This window comes from Vipera ursinii, assembly GCF_947247035.1.
Source record: "Vipera ursinii genome assembly, chromosome: Z".
In the NCBI taxonomy this organism is placed as follows: domain Eukaryota; kingdom Metazoa; phylum Chordata; class Lepidosauria; order Squamata; family Viperidae; genus Vipera; species Vipera ursinii.
Genome location: NC_139517.1, coordinates 87,599,032 through 87,625,278, shown reverse-complemented (window position 1 = coordinate 87,625,278; position 26,247 = coordinate 87,599,032). Strand labels below are relative to the sequence as shown.

Genomic DNA, 26,247 nt, shown 5'->3' with positions numbered 1-26,247 from the left:
GATGAAACCTGGAAAAGGGATCTTGGGGTCAAGATGTTGCTAAAGTACGACTCCCAGCAATCCTAGCCATCTTGACCAATGGTGAGGTATAAAGGGAGTAGCAATATGAGTTTTCTGATTTTTTTTATATTTCCTGTGTAGCACCCAGCTATCCTGTTATTTTAAGAAGCAAGCAATATCATAGCCAAATATTCACAAAATATTTGTAAAGGAGGTCAAACTAAAAAAAAGTGACAGACATAGCCAAATACATCAAATTCTATTAATTATAGAGAAATCAATTTTATCACGACTGTGGTCATTGACTTGCTCAAAGCTATTTAGGCAGTTTTGTGGTGGAAAAGGAAAATAAACATCCAATTAGAAAAATGTCGCTGTAACACTCACACACTCTGTATATGCTGAAATGTATATAAGTGTATGTGTGTATACACACACGTGTCTGTGTACATACACACACAAATATATGTAAGCCATATATCTGCAGAAACTGTTAGATAGACTAGCATTAATCTTCATTTTTTATTTTTCTAAGTCTGCAAGTAAAAATACTGATTCAATAGCAACATTTAATACACAAAAAGAGAGGCACTTTTCATAGCTATTTTGTTATATGTTGTGCTATTTCAGAAAACAGCATGACGTATGATGAGAATAGCAATGCTTCTGAGACTCAAAGTCACCATGTTCCAAGTCACAGTGACTCTATTCCAATGTGTATCACAAGCCTAAATTGTTTGGCAGATTAGCAGAATGAAACTGAGGTTGATTCACAAGGTAATTTAGATCTGTAGGTAACCTTTATGACAGTTCTATAAAAGGTTTCCATCCTAGTATATCAGTATGATGCAAAAATATTGCAGAGCAGGTATCATAAAATAACATGCCTGACTCTTATCTACTTGCCAGTTACAATTAAGGTACTATACAGTACTAATGAAGGTCAAACCAAAGTCTACTTTTCTGGATAACAAATGACCTATCATTTAAAATAAAATTATATTTTCAGAAAGAGAGATTTAAAAATAATTCACACTTTAATAAATTAATTCAGTAAGTTCTGTATATCAATTCAATAAGTTCTGTTACCTATCTTGCAACATATTTCATGGTAGCCTTACCAATTAATTTGCATTTCTGAATTCCAAAAGATCCTGGGAAAGTTCTAGAATACTCAGTTTGCTTCTAGGACAGGTTTAATCATCAGCAAATTTCTCTAGGTTGTAAACAAAAAAAAACCCCGAAAACCAGGGGGAAAAAGGTGAATTTATTTTGTACATGAAAATATGCCCCAAGAAGTAGTAGTTAGATTACACATTTGACAACCTTGAGAGGTAATCCAGACAAGTGAAGTGATTCTAATTTATTGTGAGGCTACATCAACAGAATGTTGCATAAATTGGATACTGCAGATTTACTCAGAAGGAAAAGAGCTGGACGCCAATAAATATAGTGAAATAATACATGGCACATCTGCAGCAATTAAGTGGGTTGCCTAAGTCTCCTATCAAATGTCTAATCCAATTGGCATGTTCTTCTAATGTTTCCTAGATTTAAACTATTTGCTGGATAGTAGTTGATAACCCAGATGTATCCTGGAAAACTGTCATTTTAATTTCTCACACTGATTTAACATAGACATGATCTCTTGATTGTTGGAAATTAAAGATGGCAAAATGTTGCTCTAGGTCAGACATGTCAAACACAAGGCCCGGGGGCCAGATCCGGCCCGTGAAGTGGTTTTATGTGGCCCGTGAAGCCATCCTGGAAACAGTGAGGGAACGGCCCCCACTGCCTTGGCCCTGGCCCAGAGACCCTCCTTCTGCCAGAGACCCTCAGATCTGTCCCACTCCTGCCCAGGCCCCCATAGGCACCCTTGATGCGAACGATGTAGAGCTGGCCATGCCCACTCAGTAGGCCATACGCACTCCAGCTGCGCCCACCCAGTAGGCCGCGCCCACCCTGGCCATACCCACCCGGCCCCTTGAGGGCAACCACAATGCTGATGTGGCCCTCAATGAAATTGAGTTTGACACCCCTGCTCTAGGTCAACAGTGCTATTGTTGCTTCTAGTAAGATCATTTCCATGCAACTACGAAAGTTTTCACTTTTCTCACAAATTCTCAGAGGCCGAAATGGAAACTGTATTTGCTATCATTGTTCGGATGCTGACCAGAGCTTCTTTACCTGGCCAATAGAAGATGTAAAAAAAAAAAATAAGAGAGGATGAAAAAAAAAGAGAGCCAGAAACATCTGTCTCTCTGCTAAATAGTAAAGATGCCATGGTATTTTGGCTTCAGTTAGATGGAGGAAGGATTAAGAAGCCAATAGGTGAAGCAACAAGGCAGCATTTTTATTGACAGGGAAACTGTTCATCTCCGTGGTTCAGGGGGATAAAATCTCAGAAGTATGTGACAAATGGCCATGATACCTTAGTTTTGCCATAATAACTAGCTAATTCTGAGAAGGAATGAGGAGAGGCAATCGATTTTATTTGTAATCCTATTAACATTTTTCCAGTGGCGATTTAAATTATCTTTATAGCATCATCCAACTATTACAATGATCTAAAATTTGTCCTTATTGCTGTTGTTTAAAAACAACAAGAGATAGATAACCAAGCAAATAGTACAAATTACTAATGGGGAAACATATCTTCACATCTCCCTTATATATAGAAATGCAGATGTTACCAATGCAGTTCCTACTACTTTATCATTTATTTTTATCATTATTATTAGATACACATCAATGGGAAATCACAGCTACCAGTTCTTTAGCTGGTATTTGCCTTCACACACTGAGTTCTTCCCAAGAACCTTGGATGTCATAATATATCAGTGTAATATATGTGCCAATCCAAGGAGTATAGCCTTTTATAACTGACAGATAAAAAATTTGTCATTGTGGCAGTTTTTCTAAGTATTATCAAAGAATTTTTAGTATGATATCCAGTGTGCAAATAACCATTGGGTCCACCACAGTCAGTTTATTCCATAATCTTTCAACTTTGATTTTCAGATGTTGATATTTATGATCTTCCCCAATTCTTTGTCTTTTATTCTACTATCTATGGTATTGCTACATCAGTTATCCATACTTTCTTCTTTTCAGCCACAATTGAATGTGGTGTGCAGTGAAAAATCAGTTTGAATTCAGATATCCACAATATTTTAATTTGCTCATTTTGACTATTTTTTCAACTATATATTCTCGCCAATGTTTCAGTACTGGCATAGGATGATTCTTTATAGCTGTTCCACTGAATAATTTTGTTGATTGTGTTATGTTGTTGTTTATAATCAGTTTGTGTAATCTTTAGTTTGTGTGACCTACAGGGTTTTTTTGGTTCTTTGCACAAGTTGCACTTTGAATTTTGATTTTTGTATATTCTGGGCTGATTGCATTAGTTCAAATACGTAGCTTGTTCTTCAGCAGCCAAAATCAACTCTTAATTTTTTTCAATGTTCCAGTTGAAGCCACTGCTATTACTATTATTTTTAATTAATAAGCTGCTCAACTCCCAGGAATAGTTTAAAGAAGGAAAAGGAAAGATATATATTTCATTGCTATGGATCAACATAGGGGTGTCCACAATGTATGGTATAAAAGTCAAGACAAAGCAGTTTATGTTTTTATGTACGTTGCATGGGTTCAAGTTTCCTTATAGACAGTTGCTGTAAAGAACACATATAAATTATAACATAAATAGCAGGATCAACCCAATTAAATCAGCTTAATTCATTACAGGTAATCCTCAACTTATAACCACAATTAAACTAAAAATTTCCATTGCTAAGCAAGACAATTGTTAAGTGTATCTGGCCCTACTTTACAATCTTTCTTGTCATAGTTGTTAAATGAATCACTGCAGTTGTTAAGTGAATCTTCCCCATTGACTTTCTTGTCTGAAGGTTACAAAAGGTGATCACATGACCCTGGGATACTGCAACTATCGTAAATATGAAATAGTTGCCAAGTGTGCCTGAATTTGGATCATGACCATGGAAATGCTGCAACAGTCACAAATATGAAAACCAGCCATGTCACTTTTTTTAGTGCTATTGTAACTTCTAATGGTTTGTAAAGAAATGTTTTAGTATAGATACAAGGATACCTATATCTCACTTCTGCATACTTTTTGAAACTGATCAATTCAATACTTGCAGTGAGAATAACCAGCTACAAGTCTTTGCTGAGTCAAGAAATACACTGGCTGACTTTGTCCCAAACTTCCTTCTGATTGAACCTACTTCAAAGTGTTTATATAACAATAAATGGGTCAAGTGATTAATATGATGAATTTCCCAGCTGCAAGACCAAATTGAATACTTATTTCCTTTCTCAAAGAATAAATGCTCCGGTAGCCAATTAAGTCCTATTTTTACTTCATATATCAGCTTGATTGAATGTACAGAGTGAGTGGCGCAGTAGTTAGAATGCAGTATTGCTAGCAGTTTGGCAATTCAATTCTCACCAGGTTGAAGGCTGACTCAGCTTTCCATCCTTCTGAGGTTGGTAAAATGAGACCCAGATTGTTGGCAATATGCTAACACTGTAAACCACTTAGAGAGGGCTGTAAAACACTGTGAAGCAGTATATAAGTCTAAGTGCTATTGCTATTGCTATACTGGATTTTTCCCCATTTTATTATGTTTTTTTTTTTTGCCCTCATGCCGCATTGTACAGTATATGGCTTCTTGCAAGATCATATTAGTTGATAAGTAACCAATAATATCATACTGACAAATGACTCAATCTCTTCTCTAAATATATTATGATCAGAAAATATTTCCAAAGAGAAAAAATACAACAAAGATTTGAATACAATTCATTCTAATGATGAATAAAATATCAGAATCAAAATGGCAGCCATGACAGTGTAACTAAAGCCCTGATGAACCAAACATGCAAGGCTAAATTGATATTTTTTACCCATTCTGCAGATATCTTTGTTCCAAACATTTTCTCACAGTACAGGTAGTCCTTGAATTACAACAGCTGATTTAATGACTGTTTGAAGTTACAATGGCACTGAAAAAAGTGACATGACCATTTTTCACACTGACGATCACTGTAGCATCCCCATGGTCATGTGATCAAAATTTAGACACTTGGGAACTGACTCACATTCATGACTGTTGTAGAGCCCTGGGGGTCACCTTTTGTGACCTTCTGACAAGCAAAGACAATGGGAAAACCAGATTACTACCCAGTTACTAATTAAACTGCAAATGATTTATTTAACAACAACTTTATTGTCAGTTTGAGTGTACACCAATCGGCATACATCAAAATGAAATTTCGTTGCATACAGCTGTCAAAGCGTCACCACCTCCGATATACACTCCTTGTTCGTGGCCAGCTTAAGTTTCAGAACGTCCATTTTAGTCTCTAGGGAGAGAACGATGGCAAACAGGACAGATGGAAATGGAGCACCATGTGCATTAGCCCTCAAATTAGCTTGTATTCCTGCACGACAACCTTGCCTCCTTTCCTTTTTCTGATCCTGTCTCTTCCACCTTTTCCTTAAAGGAGCCTCACTCCTTTTTGCCCCTGGAGCACACTGCTGCCATCACCAACTCCTCCAAAAGCCTCTCTCTCTTCCTCTGGGCCTGCCGACAGCCTCATCCAGTTCCTTTGCTCCATAAGCCCTGGGACCTCTCCTCCTCTGCCTCCTTTGGAAACAGCCCTGATTTGCAACAGAATTTGTCGCTGTGTCAGCAGTCAGATCTTGCTGCCGGCAGAACAATTTCAAACAGTGCCAACGACTTTTAATGGTCTCATCAACAGTTCCTAAACAGCTAGAAACTCGCCATACCAGCAAAGATTGTAAGTCGTATGTTACCTTAGTTCCACCACATTGCTCAAACACATTAAAACCTTCCTGATCGTGTGGCCTGTATCCCTTATATCCCTCTCAAAACATTTCACCTTTGAGAGCCAATGCAGCCGCAGCCCATCCAGGTGCCACCATCTTAGAACTCTGAGTTGTTAATGTTGAAACTATTATTTCTATCATTCTTTTGCTGGATACCTGGACTAGTCCTTTACTGAAGGATTTTACACTCTTTTATCAGTCTTCTGTGCCTGATCTCCCCAAATATCTATAAAAGGTGCTTTTTAAAGTATTTTTGGAGGTGTAATCGTTTTAATCTTGAAAAGAACAACATTGAATTATTAGTTCAGGGTTTATTATTCTTTTCTTGATTGTCTAATGTATGCTTATCATTAGATAAATTTGGTCTCCAGATAATAAAAAGTGAAACACTGAACTGGAGCATACAGGTAACCCTCTACATACAACCATTCATTTAGTGATTGTCTGAAGTTACAATGGCACTGAAAAAAGCGACTTATGACTGGTTTTCATACTTATGACTATTGCAGCATTCCCATGGTCACGTAATCAAAATTCAGGTGCTTGGCATCTGGCATGTATTTATGACAGCTAAATTGTCCTGGTGTCATGTGATCACCATTTCTAGCTTTCCAAGCCAACTTCAACAAGCAAAGTCAATGGAGAGAAGCCAGATTTGCTTAATGCCTGCAGGATTCACTTAATGCCTGCAGTATTCACTTAATGGCTGGAGGGTTCACTTAACAAGTGCAGTAATTTGCTTGTGGCAAAAAGGTTGTAAAATGGAGCAAAACTTACTTAACTGCCTCGCTTAACAACAGAAATTTTGGGCTCAATTGTGGTTGTCAGTTGTATTAATGATATCTAAGAATGTATAACAAATCCCTTGTATGCATGGAAAAAGATATTTACATACACTAACATTATATTGCATCTTGCTGTATTTAAGTGGAAAGAAGAGCTAGCAGTAAATTAAAAGTTATGATTCAAAGGTTATTAAACATATTTGAAGTTTTGTTCTTTTCATAGCAAAATATAAGTATCTGACATGTCTGATGATTAAGGTGGAAAAAGCTCTAAACATGTTGCTGTCTTCCTCAGTTATCATTTGGTATACATTTATTTATTTATTTATTTATTTATTTATTTATTTATTTATTTATTTATTTATTAATGGGATTTATATCCTGCCCTATCTCCCGAAGGACTCAGGGCGGCTAACAACAAAACATAATAAGTACAGAAATTAAGATAAAAATAAAATTAAAATCATCTGTGCAATAAATTAAAATTAAAAACTAAAAATAAAGTAAAAATTGTAAATATAATTAAAATGCCTGTCAGTCCAGGTCAGCCTGGTGGAATAGGAGTGTTTTGAGGCCGCGGCGAAAGGATTGGAGATTTTGGGCCATCCGAAGCTCAGGGGGGAGCTGATTCCATATGACTGGCGCTCCCACAGAGAAGGCCCTCCCCCTGGGGGTCGCCAGCCGATATTGCATAGCTGACGGTACCCTGAGGAGGCCTTCTCTGTGTGAGCGTACTGGGCGATGGGAATAATAAAGGCTTTACAATTGTTCTAAGCCATACTTTGTTTGAACATGGTTTACTGAATAATCCATAACTGGCTTAGCATGTACCTTAACCAAAGCCATAAATTATGGCTTCCCAACATTGATGGTTGGAGTTGATATAACATGTGAGCCCAGAAATAGACAAGGTGCACTATATGACACATATCCAATTTGGAGAGTTGCATTCTCTATGTAGTGTTTCTTAACCTCAGCAACTTTAAAATATATGCACTTCAGCTCCTACAATTCCCTAGCCAGCATGCTGGGAATTGAAGTCCACACATCTTAAAGCGGTTGAGGTTGAGAAATACTGACCTAGCGTTGTGTTCCAGGCCATCAAAATATCTTCAGCGATCCATTTTAGTATGTCAGATGAAAGCAATCAGTACTCATAAAAAGTCTCAACAGTAGTTTTATTGCTAGTCAAGAATGTTACAAGAATTTCGCCAGACTGATTGCATTCCCTTGGTGAGGGCAAGATAAGGCTTCAAGGATTCTGGGCAAGGTTTGGCCTGTGTCCTTTTCTGCAACTCTAAACTTGGGACCCTCTTGACCTCTCTCCCCAGTTTAACTGGAGATTCCATCACATGATATATATTAATGCAAGGAGGTCCAGTTATTTTAATACTGTTAATATAACGTTGGTATTCAGATACAAAAACGGTCAGGGAAATGAAATCATCAAGTTGGAAAGTAATGTTTTAATACTCTGACTAGTTCTGAAGCCAAGCATTGTCATATGGCTTTTATTTTTAAAGCAACCATTATGGAGAGCTAAGCGATAGCTGGAATCACATTAAATTATACATTATAAATTATACAATTAGTTGTATTTAGATTAGTAAATGGGTTGTTAGAACTGGAACACCATCTAGAGGCTGTCAAACATGTTTGGAGGCAAAGGTGATTTAAAAGCAGTAAATGTGCTCAAATGTTATAGTATTCTGTGTTAATTAAGTTGTTAAATAATATAACGTTAATTATATATAAAATTGCATCAACAGTTGTTTGGAGTGTTTGGAATTGGAGTGTTTGGATCCAACATTCAAAGAAAGCTAAAGCTGAGAAAGTATTTCAAATTGCCTTAAGTACCCATTTCATCTCAATCTTGCAGCTTCCAGGGCTGCAATTCACAAAATTTCCATCTCATCTGGAAATTTGGGAAATGGGACTCCTAAATGCCTACAGAAAGGCAACAGGCACAAGAAAGCTGGCCTTTGTTTCAGTCATTCAAAAGATCCCAAAGATGCTTTTTTTATGAGGCAACTGGATAACTATGACCAGGATGACTGAGAATCTCCATAGACATTTAGCTATGCGCTTTGGGAGGAACATCCTTCGAATGGTGCAGGAGTATGAATGGATTTCCAGAAAAATTGCAGACTACAGGAACCATTTGCGTTTTAGTTTGAGATGCAGACAATATAGACTCATCCCTAACAGCCTGAGGTTATGTTCAACAGTGAAGAGACACAGGGCAGAAAACATTTTGCAGAAAGCACAACTCCAATTTCTGAATGAAAGAATAAGAATAATTTTACAACTGAAGTTTTGAAAAACAGAGTGGAACAAAAACTCCAAGAACTGAAATCACTTCTATTAACAGACATATTAAAAAAGGTCACAGAATTTACAAAGAAGGCACAACTAGCACAACAGAACAAGATCAAAGAACGACCAAAAGGCAAATTTTCCATCCTACAGCTTAGACAGGAAAAAATGCACAAAACAGAAGAACCAACCGAGACAGACAGTAAGATGTCTCAGAAAACTGACCAATGGGTGAGAAATCTGCCTGATACAGAGTGTACCCAAACAGAAAATAATGTTTTAGCCAAAGGACTGAATTTTGCAGTAACACTAGAAAAGTTACCAATTGCAGATCTCCTCACAGTCACAGAGTCAGTCATCAGGAACAATAAACTGGCAGAACCAGAGGCAGAACAATTAAGGATGAAGGTATCTGCAGCTGTCGCCAGTGCCAAAACACACCCTTCCAACCTCACAGTTCAAGAAAGGAGAGCAGTGACTTCCCTAGGAAGAGACCCAAACATCACCATCTTGCCATCTGATAAAGGAAGATGCACAGTCATCCTGAACACAGATGACTACAAGGCCAAGGTGAACAGTCTTCTGAAGGACTCTGAAGAGAGATCCCACCAGAAGTTACAAGAAAAAAGTCACTGATTTCTTGCAACAATTACTAAAGGACAATGCCATCGACAAGCTACAATAGTACCATATTTATCCTGGGGAAGCTACACCATGCATATATGGACTCCCCAAAATCCACAAAGAGGGAACACCACTCATACTAACACCACTCAGACCATCAACTCTGTCACCTACAACATTGCAAAATATCTAACTACCATACTAGCTCCTCTAGTTGGCAACATCACTTATCACATCAATAATTCACACCACTTTGCCAGCAAGATTTGGAAAATAAAAATGGATGCAGATGAGACCAAGGTTTCCTATGATGTGACATCTTTCTTTACTTGTATTCCAATAACTGAAGCTGTCACGGTAGTGAAAAAACATCTGCTACAAGACAGCACCCTAAGTGACAGAACCAACCTCTGCCTGACCACTACCTATTTTAAATACAGTGAAGGTTTTTACAGACAAAAACATGGCTACGCCATAGACTTACCTGTGTCTCCCATTGTGGCCAATCTTTATATGGAAGAGGTAGAAACCAAAGCCCTAAACTCCTTCGCCTTACTAAAAACTCACACACAGAGGTCAATATTTACATTTTGATTCACACCACCCACTGGGGCACAAAATGGGAGTTATTGGAATCCTACACCACAGAGCTGAAGGCATGCCTACCATCCAAGATGAAAAAGAAAAAAGAACTAAAACACATCAAGGAAGCCCTCAGAACCTGTGGCTATCCCAAGTGGGCCTTTATTGAATCTCAAAAAAGACCCAGCAGAAACTCCTTCATAATAGATGAAGAAAACAATAAATGAAGCAATGTAGTCATTCCATATGTTGCAGGAATATTGGAAAAGCCCAGGAGGAATTTCAGTCAACACAAGATACATGCACACTTCAAACCCAAGAATACACTAAGGCAGAAGCTTGTCCACCCCAAGGATAAAACACCCAGACAAAAACTGAGCAACGTGGCATATGTAATACAATGCAGTGAACCATGTGCACATCTATACATTGGGGAAACAAAATACGGTAACTTCATAAAAGTATGACACAACATAGGACAGTGATGGTGAACCTTTTAGAGACTGCCCCAAAACCGCTCCCGCCTGCCCCCACCACCTCCACAGCCCACCGCAGCAGATCACCATGGTGGCCCAGCAGCATCATGGTGGCCACGCCCTCCTCCCCCACCTCGCATCATCTGCTCGCAGTGGGGCACAAGGGCAGAGTCTTGTTAAAGTCTGCTCAGCTGCTATGTTCTTGGCTGCACTGCTCCACGTGGGCCACGCCCGGGGGCAATTCTTCTCCAGGGGGCTGCTGTGAGGAGGGGGCTGTGGGGAGAGGTTGGGCTGGGGCGATGGTGCACGTACCCACAGAGAGGGCTCTGAGTGCCACCTCTGGCATGCATGCCATAGGTTTGCCACCACTGACATAGGAAAACAAACCCATCAAGACAAGAGTCAGCAGTCTTATCTGAATTTAAAAGACAAAGGCCACTCTTTTGAAGACAGCAAAGTCCACATTTTGGACAGAGAGGACTGCTGGCTTGAAAGGGGCCAAAGAGGCCATCTATGCCAAATTTGAACAGCTATCTTGCAACAGAGGAGGAGAGATACGACATCATTTAGTTTAGTTTAGTTTAGTTTTATTAAATTTTTATACCGCCCTTCTCCCTAGGGACTCAGGGCGGTGAACAGGGCAAATGATAAAAGTACAAAACTACAAAAGTTAAAATAGAATTAAATTAATGCCCAAAATAAAACAGTAAAATATATAAATATTTAAAAACCCAAATTAACTCCCCATCAGGCCAGGCCAGCTTGTTCAAACAGGTGGGTCTTTAACCCGCGCTGGAAGGAGCGGAGATCCGGTGCCATCCGGAGCTCCACCGGCAGTTGATTCCATAAGGCCGGGGCGCCCACAGAGAAGGCCCTCCCCCTGGGGGCCACCAGCCGGCATTCTCTGACTGGAGGCACCCTGAGGAGGCCCTCTCTGTGGGAACGCACAGGGCGGAGGGGGGTTGACGCCGGCAGCAGGTGGTCCCCGAGGTATTCCGGACCCATGCCATTTATCTCCACTTTATGACACATTCCTTTCAACAGTTCCAAGAAGGCTCCACACACATTTGCACTACTAAGGTGACCCTGAGGACACAGATAAGCCTCCAGGTAGCCCTAACAACTTGCTAAAAGAATGCAAATGAACAGCTGTCTGCAAGGAGTATAAATCTTTCCTTTCCCCACCATCCAGTCAAAGCTGAAGAAGCTTCTTGGATGAGAAGCGAACATCATCAAAGAAAAACAAGAAAGTCCAGTTGCCTCATGAAAAAGCATATTTGGGATAACTTTGACCTAGATCCCCTTCATGGATTACTACCTTGTCGTGGTGAAGGGGCTTGTGTAATTCAATGAAGCTGTGAGCTATGCCGTGCAGGGCCACCCAAGATGGACAGGTCATAGCAGAGAGTTCTGACAAAATGTGATCCACTGGAGAAGGAAATGGCAAACCACTCCAGTATCTTTGCCATGAAAACCCCATGGATAGTATCAAAAGGCAAAACAATATGATGCTGGAAGATAAGCCCCTCAGGTCATAAGCCATCCAATATGCTACTGGGGAAGAGCAGAGGGTTAGTACCAGTAGCGCCAGAAAGAATGAAGTGACTGGGCCAAAGCCGAAAGGACGCTCAGCTGTGGATGTTATCTGGTGGTGAAAGGAAAGTCCGATGCTGTAAAGATTTTTTCTCCATAGGAACCTGGAATGTAAGATCCATGAATCAAGACAAGCTGGACGTGGACAAACAAGAGATGACAAGACTGAACATCGACAGCTTAGGAATCAGCGAACTAAAATGGACAGGAATGGGTGAATTTAATTCAGATGACCATCAGGTGTACTACTGCGGGCAAGAATCCCTCAGAAGAAATGGAGTAGCCTTCATAGTCAATAAACACATGGACATCACCAGATGATCAACACAGAAATCAGATTGATTATGTGCTCTGCAGCCAAAGATGGAGAAGCTCTATAAAGTCAGTAAAAACAAGACCAGGAGCTGACTGTGGCTCAGACCATGAGCTTCTCATTGTAAAGTTTAGGCTTAAACTGAAGAAAGTAGGGAAAAGCACTAGGCCATTCAGGTATGACGAACTATGGACAGAGGTTTGCAACATTGTACAAGAGGTAGCAACTAAAACCATCCCAAAGAAAAAGAAATGCAAGAAAGCAAAATGGCTGTCTGAGGAAGCTTTGCAAATAGCTGAGGAAAGGAGGGAAGCAAAAGGCAAGGGAGAAAAAGAAAGATACGCCAAATTGAATGCAACATTCCAGAGAATAGCTAGAAGAGATAAGAATGCCTTCTTAAATGAACAGTGCAAAGAAATAGAAGAAAACAATAGAATACGGAGGACCAGAGATCTTTTCAAGAAAATTGGAGAGATGAAGGGAACGTTTCATGCAAAGATGGGCATGATAAAGGACCAAAATGGCAGGGACCTAACAGACGCAGAAGAGATTAAGAAGAGGTGGAAAAATTACACAGAAGAATTATACAAGAACGAACTTAATGTCCCTGATAACCACTATGAGGTGGTCATTGACCTCGAGCCAGACATCCTAGAATGTGAAGTGAAGTGGGCCTTAGGAAAGCTGAACAACAACAGAGCTAGTGGAGGTGACAGTATTCCAGCTGAGCTATTCAAAATCTTAAAAGATGATGCAGTAAAAGTGCTTCGCTCAATTTGCCAGCAAATTTGGAAAACTCAACAGTGGCCACAGGATTGGAAAAGATCAGTTTACATTCCAATTCCAAAGAAAGGCAGTGCCAAAGAATGTTCAAACTATCGCACCATTGCACTCATTTTACATGCTAGTAAAGTTATGCTTAAAATCCTACAAGCTAGACTCCAGCAGTATGTGGATCAAGAACTACCAGAAGTACAGGCAGGATTTCGAAGAGGCAGAGGAACTAGAGATCAAATTGCCAACATACACTGGATCATGGAGAAAGCTAGGGAATTCCAGAAAAACATCTACTTCTGCTTCATTGACTATGCTAAAGCCTTTGATTGTGTGGATCACAACTAACTGTGGCAAGGAACCACTGATTGGTTCAAAATTGGAAAAGGAGTCCGGCAAGGCTGTATACTGTCGCCCTGCCTATTTAACTTATATGTAGAGCACATCATGAGAAAGGCAGGGCTAGATGAATCAAAAGTTGGAATTAAGATTGCCGGGAGAAATATCAAGAACCTAAGATATGCAGATGATAGATGATGGCAGAAAGTGAAGAAGAACTAAAGAGCCTTTTGTTGCGGGTGAAGAAGGAGAGTGCAAAAGTTGAGTTGAAACGTAACATTAAGAAAACCAAGATCATGGCATCCGGCCCTCTCAATTCCTGGCAAATAGATGGGGAAGAAATGGAGGTAGTGACAGATTTTATTTTCCTGGGCTCCAAGATCACCGCAGATGGGGACTGCAGCCAAGAAATTAAAAGATGCTTGCTCCTTGGGAGGAAAGCCATGGCAAATCTAGACAGCACACTAAAAAGCAGAGACATCACCCTGTCAACAAAAGTGCGTATAGTCAAGGCTATGGTCTTCCCAGTTGCAATGTATGGCAGTGAAAGCTGGACCATAAGAAAGGCTTAGCACCAAAGAATTGAGGCCTTTGAACTATGGTGCTGGAGAAGACTCCTACGAGTCCCTTGGATTGCAAGGCAATCAAACCGGTCAGTCCTAGAGGAGATCAACCCTGACTGCTCTTTAGAAGGCCAGATCCTGAGGTTGAAACTCAAATACTTTGGCCACCTAATGAGAAGGAAGGACTCACTGGAGAAGAGCCTAATGCTGGGAAAGATTGAGGGCAAGAGAAGAAGGGGACGAAAGAGAATGAGGTGGCTGGATTGATTCACTGAAGCAGTAGATTTGAGCTTAAATGGACTCCAGAAGATGGTAGAGGACAGGACGGCCTGAAGGAACGTTGTCCATGGGTCGCGATGGGTCGGATACGACTTCGCAGCTAACAACAACAACAAATGACCTAGATCAGAGGTAGGCAACCTTGGCTCTTTTATGACTCGTGGACTTCAAGTCCCAGAATTGGTCCCAACTCCCAGCACGGCTGGCTCAGGAATTTTGGGAGCTGAAGTCCACAAGTCATAAAAGAGCCAAGGTTGCCTACCCATGACCTAGATGACTGAGAATTTCCATAATCATTCAAAAGATATTCCAGGAATGCAGCTCTGGAAGCCAATCTGATTTTACAGATTTTCTTGGAGAAAAGCAAACGTAACTGATAAGTTAACCTGCTTGGAATCAGCACTGAGACTGCTTCTTCAGATATTTAAGGAAAGGTTTTTTTAATGTCTCCAGTGATCCACAGCATATAATTACCACCTGTTAAATTTACCTGAATGAGTGGAACAACTGATTTCTGCAATACTTCTTCAGCACTATAATATTTATATTTTTGTTTCTAATAACTATGTATATTGAGGATGGCAGCTTATACTGAGACAATGTGGACCATGGAAAAATGACATTTGTTTTGTCTTCCAAGCAGAAGCAAATTCATTTCCTTTAGTCTCTTTATTCAAAAAAAAAACCCTAGAAGAAAATTCGGTACACCTTCTAATTCTATTTTTCCCTTGTGCATTTTCAATTTTTTTTAAAAAAACATCTGTTTTCAATAACTACTAGGGACCAAATAGTATGTGTAGAAAAACAAGCTTAATTGACATGTTTTGTGCAGCTATTTTCCCTGGATATGTTAGTTTGAGCTTAATATTGAGTTAACTCAGCTTTCAATTGTTTCTCTATCCCTTTTTCCTCCACCCTGTGGAATTATGCTGGAAGGGAGCCAACTAAGAAACAAGGTTAGAGAGCAAAAAAAAAAACAGGATAAGCATTTCCGGATTATAGTGCTTTCAATCATATTGGAACTGCTAGAGGCCCATATTAAGGATTTTCAATTTTAATCCAGTCCCCAAAGTGGTAGTTTACCTCATTTGCCTTTGGAAAGTAGTTGCATTGCACACATTCACAGAGGTACTTGTAGGGACGTCCAAAAAGCCAAGATGGCAGGCATGGCCATACAAAGCTCTGCTCTTTTTTTAACTTGTGCATATGATGCTTGTATAAACGGGTGGTGGTTTCAGTTGCACAGGTGCAGCTGCCAACATGACTTTTTTTTATTCCCCCAGAGACACTCCTGCAATTGACAACCAACTGCTTTCCTCTTCCCAGCCTGTTGGCTTTGGAATACAAAATAGGAATTCTACTGTAGTCTAGGTCAGTCTTTCTTATCTTGGCAATTTGACGATGCGTGGACTTCAACGCTCAGAATCCCTCAGCCAGCAAGACTGGCTAGGGAATTCTGGAAATTAAGAACCACGCACCTTCAAATTACCAAGGTTGAGAAGCACTGCTCTAGGTGGGGAAATGTAGTGTATAATATTCTTACAGGGTATCATGGCAGAGAAATCTAGGTTATCCCTTTTATCCTGGTGAATTAGCATACAGCATTCCTAATGCATAAGAAATATATATTCCTTATAATGTAACTTTAATGAAAAATGTATAAGTGCTTTAAAGAATATTGTACTATGTCCAGGTAGAGTGGATAATCCATTTGTGTTTCCATAAATAAGAATGCAACATTTTTGGACTGCATTATTTTTATTTATTCTATATTTTAAAAATATGCAGGGTGAAAAAGCAGCAACCACTGTAAAAAGCTCCTCCAGAAAAGTATTTATCACTCCAGGAAATTACTAATTATCATGGGAAAAGAGATGATGTACACGTTCTGTAACATACAGTAAGCTACGTCAAAGCCTTGAAAGTTGACAGTTACTTAACCAGCAGACAGCCAACTCTTGTAAGTATTCCTATTCCCTCAAATCCCTCCAATGCATATGATGCTTTAGAGTGCTTTAGAGTGCATATGATGCTTTACAAGTAAAGGTTGATAGCCAATAACTATCTCTTCAGTGGAAGAAAATTTTCTCCCTCTGTTGCAATCTGTTCAGCAGCTGCACACTTATTACAGGATGAGAGGTGTGAATATCAATCTGATAAACTTTAAGAACAAAAATATAACTGACTTTCTAAACAAACAAAGTCTGCTGACAGCACAAACTATTCTATCTTTGACTTGTCCATAGTTAAAATCAAAGTGGACTCCTTAAAAGAGGTCTTTGTAGAACATATTGAGAACTAATCAATTGAAAATCCTGCTAAAGTACGGGTCTCCTGTACAGAATGTACGACAAAAGCAGCCAGCCGGGAAGCCATGGGCAACCTTACCCCTATCCCAAAGAAAAGAAAAGAGAGAGCAATGATCAGAGAGAGATGGCCACTCCCAGAGGGAAAAAGTGAGAAACAAATCCCCACTGGGCATGCAACTAAGGCAGAGAGACATTTAAATCACAAATATATCTATAGCCTAAACAAATCACCCTACAAACGTGTTCTATTCAGAAGAACTCTGTCTACTTCTAAGCCAATCTGGCTTGACCACATAACTTTAGATAACCTCAAGGACACTTTATCAGTTCTGCACCAAGAGATGATTCCCCAGGCAAACAGTTTGCTCTACCCACAGCAAGACACTATATAGTCCTTGTGGGGGGGGGGAAATCTAATTAACTCTTTTAGTGCCCTATCAGACTCAGAACAAACTGATATTATTGAAATACTGTACAATTTTATTTATTTATTTATTTAATTATATTTATATACCGCCCTATTCCCTGAGGACTCAGGGCGGTTTACAGGGAATTAAAAATCCAAAATACAAAAATTAAGAACCAAATTAAAAAAAATTAAATTAACCCTGTAGTCAGTTAAAAAAGAACCCCAAATTAAAAATTCCTCCTCAGTCTGGGCCCGAGAGCTCGAAGAGCCAGGTCTTCAGGCCCCGGCGGAATGATCGGAGGTCGGGGGCAGTCCTCAGCTCCACCGGCAGCTGGTTCCAGAGGGCAGGCGCTCCCACCGAGAAGGCCCTATCCCTGGGTGTCACCCGCCGGCAATCTCTCACCGGCGGAACCCTGAGCAGACCCTCCCTGTGGGAGCGCACTGGGCGAAGGGCGTTTGATGCCGGCAGCAGGTGTTCCCTCAAATAACCCGGACCCAGGCCATGTAGGGCTTTATAGGTGATAACCAGCACCTTGAATTTCACCCGGAGGGCAACCGGAAGCCAATGCAGCTCGTGGAGTAGAGGTGTTACATGGGAGTATCGGGAAACCCCCATTACAACTCGCGCGGCCGCATTCTGCACCAGTTGAAGCCTCCGAGTGGTCTTCAAGGGCAGCCCCATGTAGAGAGCGTTACAGTAGTCCAAACGGGAGGTCACAAGCGCATGAGTGACTGTGCGTAGGGTGTCTCGGTCCAAATAGGGACGCAACTGGCGCACCAGGCGAACCTGTGCAAAAGCCCCCCTGGTCACGGCTCCTATATGATCTTCAAAATTGAGCCGTGAATCCAGGAGGACGCCCAAGTTGCGAGCCCTATCAACGGGGGGCAACACCTCACCCCCCATCGTTAGAGGTGGAATAACATGGTTAACCCGAGACGCCAATATGCACAGCCACTCAGTCTTGGCGGGATTGAGACGAAGCCTGTTTCTCCCCATCCAGACCTGAACCGCCTCCAGGCACCGGGACATCACGGAGAGGGCATCACTGGGTTGGTTCGGGGTGGAAAGAAAAAGTTGGGTATCATCAGCGTACTGGTGATACCCCACCCCAAAACCACGAATGATCTCACCCAGCGGCTTCATGTAGATGTTGAACAGGAGAGGCGAGAGAACCGACCCCTGAGGAACTCCACAAACGAGAGACCTCGGGGCGGATCTCTGCCCTCCTGTCAACACCGACTGCGAGCGGCCCCGGAGGTAGGAGGAGAACCACCGTAAAACGGTGCCTCCCACTCCCAACCCCCTGAGACGTCGCAGCAGGATACCATGGTCGATGGTATCAAAAGCCGCTGAGAGATCTAATAGGACCAGGACAGAGGAGCAGCCCCTGTCCCTAGCCCTCCAGAGATCATTCACCAGTGCGACCAATGCCGTCTCCGTGCTGTGTCCGGGCCTGAAGCCCGATTGGTACGGGTCCAGATAATCAGTTTCCTCCAGGAACATAGGGAGCTGATGCGCCACCACACTCTCAACAACCTTCGCCAGAAAGCGAAGGTTGGAGACTGGACGATAGTTGTTTAAAACAGCCGGGTCCAAAGCAGGCTTCTTGAGGAGGGGTCTCACCACCGCCTCCTTCAGGGCGGCAGGGAAGACACCCTCCTTCAAAGAAGCAGTTATTACTGCATGGAACCAGCCTCGTGTTCCCTCCCGAGCCGCATAAGCTAGCCAGGAGGGGCACGGATCCAACAAACAGGTGGTGGAGCTCAGTCTCCCCATGATCCTGTCCACATCATCAGGGGAAACAGGGTCGAACTCAGTCCAGATAACATGCTCAAGACCGCCTGATTCCTCCACATCAGACTCTGCCCAGTCAGAGTCCAGGCCGGTCCGGATCCGAGCGATTTTGTCCGCCAGATGATGACTAAACTCCTCGGCTCGTCCCTGCAAGGGATCCTCTCTCACCTCCTGGTTAAGGAGGGAGCGAGTCACCCTAAACAGGGCGGCCGGGCGATTATCTGCGGATGCGACAAGGGCGGCAAAGTAGTTAGACTTCGCCGTCCTTATCGCCGCAAGATAAGACCTTATAAAGGTTCTTAACTGCAATCGGTCGGATTCGGATCGGCTGGATCTCCAACCGCTCTCTAGACCTCGTCTCCGACGCTTCATCTCCCGGAGCTCCACAGAGAACCATGGGGCCCAACGGGATCTGCGCCGAATCAGAGGTCGCATGGGTACAACGCAGTCGAGTGCCCTGGTGGCAGCCGTTTCCCAGGCCTCCACCAGAGCATCAACTGGGCTGTGGGTAAGGGTGATAGGTATCGGCCCAAGCGCCCTCTGGAACCGGTCCGGGTCCATTAGGTGCCTGGGGCGGAACCACCTGGTCGGTTCCGCCGCCCAGCGGCGGGGGATGGCATGACGGAAAACCAGCCTCAGGAGGTAATGATCTGACCATGACAGAGGGGTGATAGATGGAGAACCCCCTCCCAGATCATCCAACCACTGTCCAGACAGGAACACCAGGTCGAGAGTATGATCCCCCTCGTGAGTAGGGCCCTCAATAACCTGGGTCAGGCCCATGGCTGTCATGGAAGCCATGAACTCCCGAGCTAACTCCGACGACCCCCCCAGTGATGGCAGGTTGAAGTCACCCAGGACTATAAGCCTGGGGAACTCCACCGCCAACCCCGAGAGGGTGTCGAGCAGCCCAGGCAGGGCTGTTGCCACACAGCTGGGCGCCAGGTATGTGAGCAACAAGCCCAACTGAACCCGAGGACCACATCTCAAGAGAAGGGATTCACTCCCGGCCATCTGGACAATGGTGGCCTCCCGGGGACACAAGGTCTCCCGAATAACCACTGCCACCCCACCACCCCTGCCCTGAGCCCGCGGCTGGTGCAGCACCCGGAAACCTGGCGGGCATAACTCGGTGAGAGGCACCCCTCCCTCCGAACCCAACCAAGTTTCCGTGATGCACGCTAGATCCGCACATTCCTCCTCGATCAGATCACGGATGAGGGGAGCTTTGTTAACTATGGATCTAGCGTTAAAATAGACCAACCTGAGCTCAGAGGCCTGATCACCCTCATCCCCGGGTAAGAGGGTGCTAACCGGAGGGTCGGAGCGCGCCACCGCTCGGAGATAGCGGGGGCGTGATCCCAGATGTTGATATGGCCCTCCGCGCAAACACCTGCTGCCATTCCCTATCGCCGTGGGGATTTGAAGCCCCACCCCCACATTCTCAGAACCAGCAGCCACCTCCCCAGACCCCGTCCCGTCAGGACCTCTAACAGGACCAGACTGAGTGCCGGTTAAAGATTCCCTCCCTACCCCCCCCTCCCTCCCCCTCCCTAACTTCTTAAAATAACCGGCTAAAAATTTTATCAGGGGCCTCTTCGCATGTCTTAACTCGAGGCCCCTATCTAAGCCCAGCCATTTTAGAAAAACTCTAGTGGTAACACATAAAGTAGCCAGACATTTAAATGATTTGGTTTTACCAAGGCACTTTGAGAAAGGACCTATTGGAATTTAGGTCCCCGCCTCTGACCTATGGAATTTAGATATGCAGATCATCAACACTGAGGCCCTGGAGCAAGTCCAAATTCCTCCATCCTGCCCTTGTTGAAATAACACAATATCCAAAAACTTCAAAGAATTAAAAGCTGAATGCTGCTGATCAACAAGAGGAAGGTTCTGACTGCCTAAACCTTGGAAACCACAACCTGAGTCAGGTGATCAGCTGCACCAAGAACATGGCATGGACATTTGCTTTAACATAGCTGATAACCGTCACACACACCACCCTTCTAGGCAAAACTTTGCCACAGTAATCACAGGAAATTATGAGAATAACAGCCTCTGAGGTAAGAAGAAAATCAACATCCAGGGTGGAACAAACCCTCTAACAAATTATATTGACATGAAAAAATAACCTGCTAAAGGCAAAGCATCACAAAATTTACTTGACTACATATAGCATTGTGAGAAGGCAAAGGCTGGCCAAATTACAACTAGTATATCTTCCTAGATACTAAAGAACTTTGGATCCCATTTCATTTCTACAATGACCGCATGAACCATATTATTCATTCACAAACCACAGTACATTGACAGTCACTCCCTCTGTCAACAAACAAGGAAGTTCTACACCAGAATTGCTATCCTTGTTCTCTTGTTATATTGCTGAATGGGAAGCTAGAAATAAAGACTCTATAAGTTCAGCATCCTTATATTCCATGAGATCAACAAATGATCTCTTTATTGAGGGATAAGAATCATTATTTCTCTCAAACATTCCTGGCATAAGACAAGGTATTCAGCTTGCTCCCTGGTACTCAGGATGCTGCTTATAAGCGCAATGTGCTTAGAGCTCAAAGCATTCTTGGAGACCGCACATACCACTTTACGGACTGTTTCTGTTGCTCCCCTCTGGGAGGAGGTTTCAAAGTATTTATAGCAGGACTGACTATCTGATTCTGTAAAAGCTTTGTTCCCTATGCCATCCATCTGGTAAACTCACAAGATTCATTTTTCTTGCCATGCACATGTATACATAACCCAAACTAGACTGTTGTGTCTCTATGTCATATAATATATGTGGGTATATGCATAATTCTGTATTTATTTATTTTTGTCATATTCATGTAGTGTATATTGGAGGCAGTGACCCTTTGAGAGCTGAATGCAATGAAATTTCATTTTAATGTATGCCAATTAGTGTACATTTAAAGTGACAATAAAGTTATTGTTCTATTCTATTCTATTCTATTCTAAACAATGTGCTGAGCTGAGCATCCATATTTCAACCATTCTAAATATTGAGATTATGTCAACAGACCCATTTGAGAATCTCACACAAACAGCTACTCTCAATATTTTTAGAAAGAAATTGCTTCTCATTGATTTCTATATATCTCCTAACATCCATCAATCATGTATTATTGAACATTGGAGAAAAGCAGAAAATTACATCAGTGCTATTTAATTAACTTGTCTCAACGGGTTGTTGTTAGGAAAATAAGAGGAGGAAGGTATGTTGGACATTTTCACCACCTTGAATTATTTGCAAAAATAATAAAGGAAGGATGCAAACAACAAATATACACTTTACTATTGCCTGTATCATCATTGCAGGAAACTTCAATGCCAGACTGGGTTCAAATGATAATCAGCTGTTTGCCAAATTTTTCAAAATACCATTAATTTGCAGAACATCCCCCCCTCCTAACTAGAAATTTCAAAGACCACACTTGCGATTTCAGGGGCTTATGGTTGCTGCAGATATTTTATAGACTGGATCTGCAAATTATGAATGGCACCACTACTATTGGCTATCCAGCACAGTTCTCACATTGACCAGCCACATTTCTGATTGATTGTTGTATCAAGAAATTTATGTTCCTTAATTCTCCAATTCCATATTGACAACTCTCCTGTGACTAATCACTGTCCCTACATGCTGCTTTTGAAGCTTTTTGATATCCTCTTTTTGAATACATTCCCTGTTCTATCTGAAGATATCCCCAAGGAACAAATATTGTACAGTTCAGGCAAAGGACAAATTAACCCAAATGCTCTCCACTAATGAGGCACTTCAATTACATACAGCTATTCTGGAAGCCTTTTCCCCTGATCAGACTTTGCCAACTTATATTCAACTAGTTCAACTTCTCTCTACCATCCAATTGGTGCTAACAGGAATCAGAGTTCTTTTAACCAACCCTTTGCCACACAGTGAAGAAACAGCTAATTTCCTGTTTTATTTATTTATTTTATTTATTTATTTTAATTCCATTTATATCCCGCCCTTCTCCGAAGACTCAGGCTGGCTTACAAGCTTAGCAGTAGTCCTCATTCTATGTATATGCCTGCTTATTAGGGCTTTCACACACACACACCCAAGCGGCATTATTACAAAATCAGCTTAATATATAAGGACTATATTTTAATGAATATAAAAAGTTTCCTCTCCTGTTCGAACGGAAATATAAACAGTTATTACAGGCTGTTCATTCTAAGAATTTAGTTGTATTCTAGAAATGTGCAACTTGTCAATCTGCTTCTTTTAATCTATGAATTTCATCCTTTATACAGTTTGGGAAGACCATTTCAGAGTGTTTTTACATATGGGAAGATCTGCCTCACCTGAAGAGAGAACTAGACAATGAAGCTCACCTGCTCATTTCCTGACATACTATGTCAGGCCCTGAAGTTACAAAATTGATTCAAGAACTGAAACACACAAAGAAAAAAATACCATCGTGGAAATGACCTTATTTCAGCATATAATATCCAAAATAATTTAGACTGGTTGGTACCTGTTCTGATTTCCCTATTTACTATATTGAGAATCATGCTAAGATTCCTGTTGATTAGAGCCTAGTTTTGGTGATCAAGATCTATACAAAAGGAGGCAGACATTTACCCATCAATTACTGCCCCATTAGCTTTCTCAACAGGGTCAGCAAACAATATGCTAGAGCTAGATGCTTGTAGAATGAGCTCCTGAATTGGATTGTAACTGAGAATATCTTAGCTCAGGGAAAAACCTTTCTCCACAGAACCGGTACATTGTGCCCAAAAAGTTGGGGGCCTCTGTCTTAGCTAACAAGTAGGCAAAGCTGCTCAATCACACAACTAGTTGAGAAATACTGCTCAATCCAACATCTAGTTCAGAAATACCCCTCTGGAATGTGCTCATCACTATGCAGCATTCATTCATCTTAAATGTGCAGTTGACTTCACTTACAGATCCAAACTATGGGAGAAATTGAATTCTTCCTTAATTGATAAAAAAGTGATTAAAATACTTGTAATTATATTCAAGTTATATTGACAACTCCTGGATGAAAGTGCAATGCCCAAGGATACTGTACCATAGAAACCCCTGTTAAGAGGAGAATGACACAAGTGTGCATTCTAGCTCCCCTTCTTTTTAATATATACCGTATATTAATTTTCTTATTGACAAACTTGATAGCCCATCCCTTCAACTGCAAAAATTGGGAAATAGACACATTTCTATTCTATATGCATATGATGCTGTGCTGCTTTCTCAAACACAAATTGACCTGAAATAGGAGCTTTGTATACAAGCTGAGCATTGCCAAGGCAGTCTAGAAATTAATTACTCTAAAATCAAGGTCATGGTTTTTGCTAAGCATTCTAAGACACCTGTGAGCAAATAAGTATCTAATAGAATAAATCAAGGCCTTTAGATGTGTGGAATTGCCTTTCAAGCTGCAAGCCTGAGTAAAATCACATGCTGACTATGTTATTTTAAAGTGATGGCTTTATAGAACTTTTATATCTCCAAAGGGGTTCAGGATATATCCCCAGATTTCCAAGTCTTTTCTGCTAAAATCTGAGCCCAGATACTTTTTGGAGCTCAATTGGGAAGTCAGGTCATTCCTTCAGTCCAACTTTAAGAACCATCTTTATGGTATCTCGCTCCATTTCAAACGTGGTTCTTTGCCATCAAACTGGCATTTAAAATTGAAATCTCTGCCTGGATTTTCATCTTTTATAGGCTTAAACTCTCCCTTTTCCCAGTCAGCTTGGCTCCTTTAATTATGACTGATATCTTTCAGTGTTCCTAGAGCCAGACAACACATGCCAAATTGCAACTTCATGGTATTTCAGGGCCAGCCATCACTTTTATGGGCTATGGATGCACACTAGCTGATTTCAAACAGTAGGCCATTGATTTAGAGCTGCAAGCAAACTTTCTAGCTCTACTAAGAAACATCTTATTGAGTCACTCTCTAGATCTTTTCTAACCAGCTAGATATCTCAATTGCATAATGATCTCAAAATTCAGAAGGCCTTATCTTCAGCCAGATTCAACGCTCTCCTGACAGCCATTAACAAGATGCCAAAAAATCCCCTTCAGAGATTGTGTCCATGGGGTGGGGGAATAATTCATTCAATGGAACACATTATTCTTAATTGCCCTCTCTATGAGGGTGCTTTCCAGGCATTATTATTTCCATTCTTTACTAAATTTGTTGTATCTTAAGATGTTATTGTGTTATATGTTAAACTAATGTTAAGAGTTTATAGTTGTAAATGTTGTGTGAGGTAAACACAGTGACAGGGAAACACGCGGGAGCTTTTGACAGCTGTCAAAAGCCACCGCCAGCGAAAGCGCATGTGCAGCCAGTTGACAGCTCTCCGCTGTCAAACAAGTATCTCACCACGCATGCGCTACCGCCACGAGGACGCGGAGCTGTCAAATACACACCACAGCTGATTGGCTCCGGAATCCCGGCGGGAGAAGAACAACCGCGGATTGGCCCAGCCGGCCGGCGGCCGGCTATAAAAGAGCTGAAGCTGAACACCTACTCGTCCAGTACCTCAATAAACCTGTTAGACCTAGCCAGCTGTCTCCGAGTGGTCTGTAAACCACTTCAGTTATCATCGGATCAATCTGATCTGACTTGCCTCCAGGAATGGTGGGTACTTCAACACTGAAAGTTTTTAAGAAAAGTTTAGACAACCATTTGTCTGAAATGGTATAGTTTCCTGCTTAAGCAAGATGATGGACTAGATCACGTGATGTGTTGCAACATATCATGACTTTTTTGTCATTGCCGGCAATGGGGTGGGTGTGGTTTCGCTATGATGCATCTGGCCTGCAGGCCAGTATGTTTGACACCCCTGGATTAGAAGACCTCCAAGGTCTCTTCCAACTGTTATTCTGATTTTATTTCCTTGACTCACAGCCAAGTACTGTTCTGTAGTCAATACACTATATTACTAACTCTAACCCTTTTTATATAATTTACAATAACTGTATGTTTCCTTTAAATCTTAATTAATTGTTTTATTTGCTGGTTTGTGACTGAAAAAGATTGGTAATTGTGTGAGAAAAGTATATAGGTGTTATATTTAATACATCATGTAATTGATTAGATAACATGAAAAATACACAAAAATGTTTTTCATGTTATCTAATCAATTACATGATGTATTAAATATAACACCTATATACTTTTCTCACACAAT

At 41.5% G+C, this 26,247-nt stretch overlaps 1 long non-coding RNA gene across 1 annotated transcript in view; it reads left to right on the top strand.

The window, feature by feature from the left end:
- LOC310649724 overlaps positions 1 to 25,990 on the top strand; it is a 47,253-nt gene extending 21,263 nt beyond the window's left edge. Inside the window, exons 3-4 of the long non-coding RNA XR_014494298.1 lie at positions 16,314 to 16,485; positions 23,335 to 25,990. This is a non-coding gene — a long non-coding RNA (uncharacterized lncRNA). The remainder of the gene's footprint in view (positions 1 to 16,313; positions 16,486 to 23,334) is intronic.
- Positions 25,991 to 26,247: the final 257 nt, after the last annotated feature.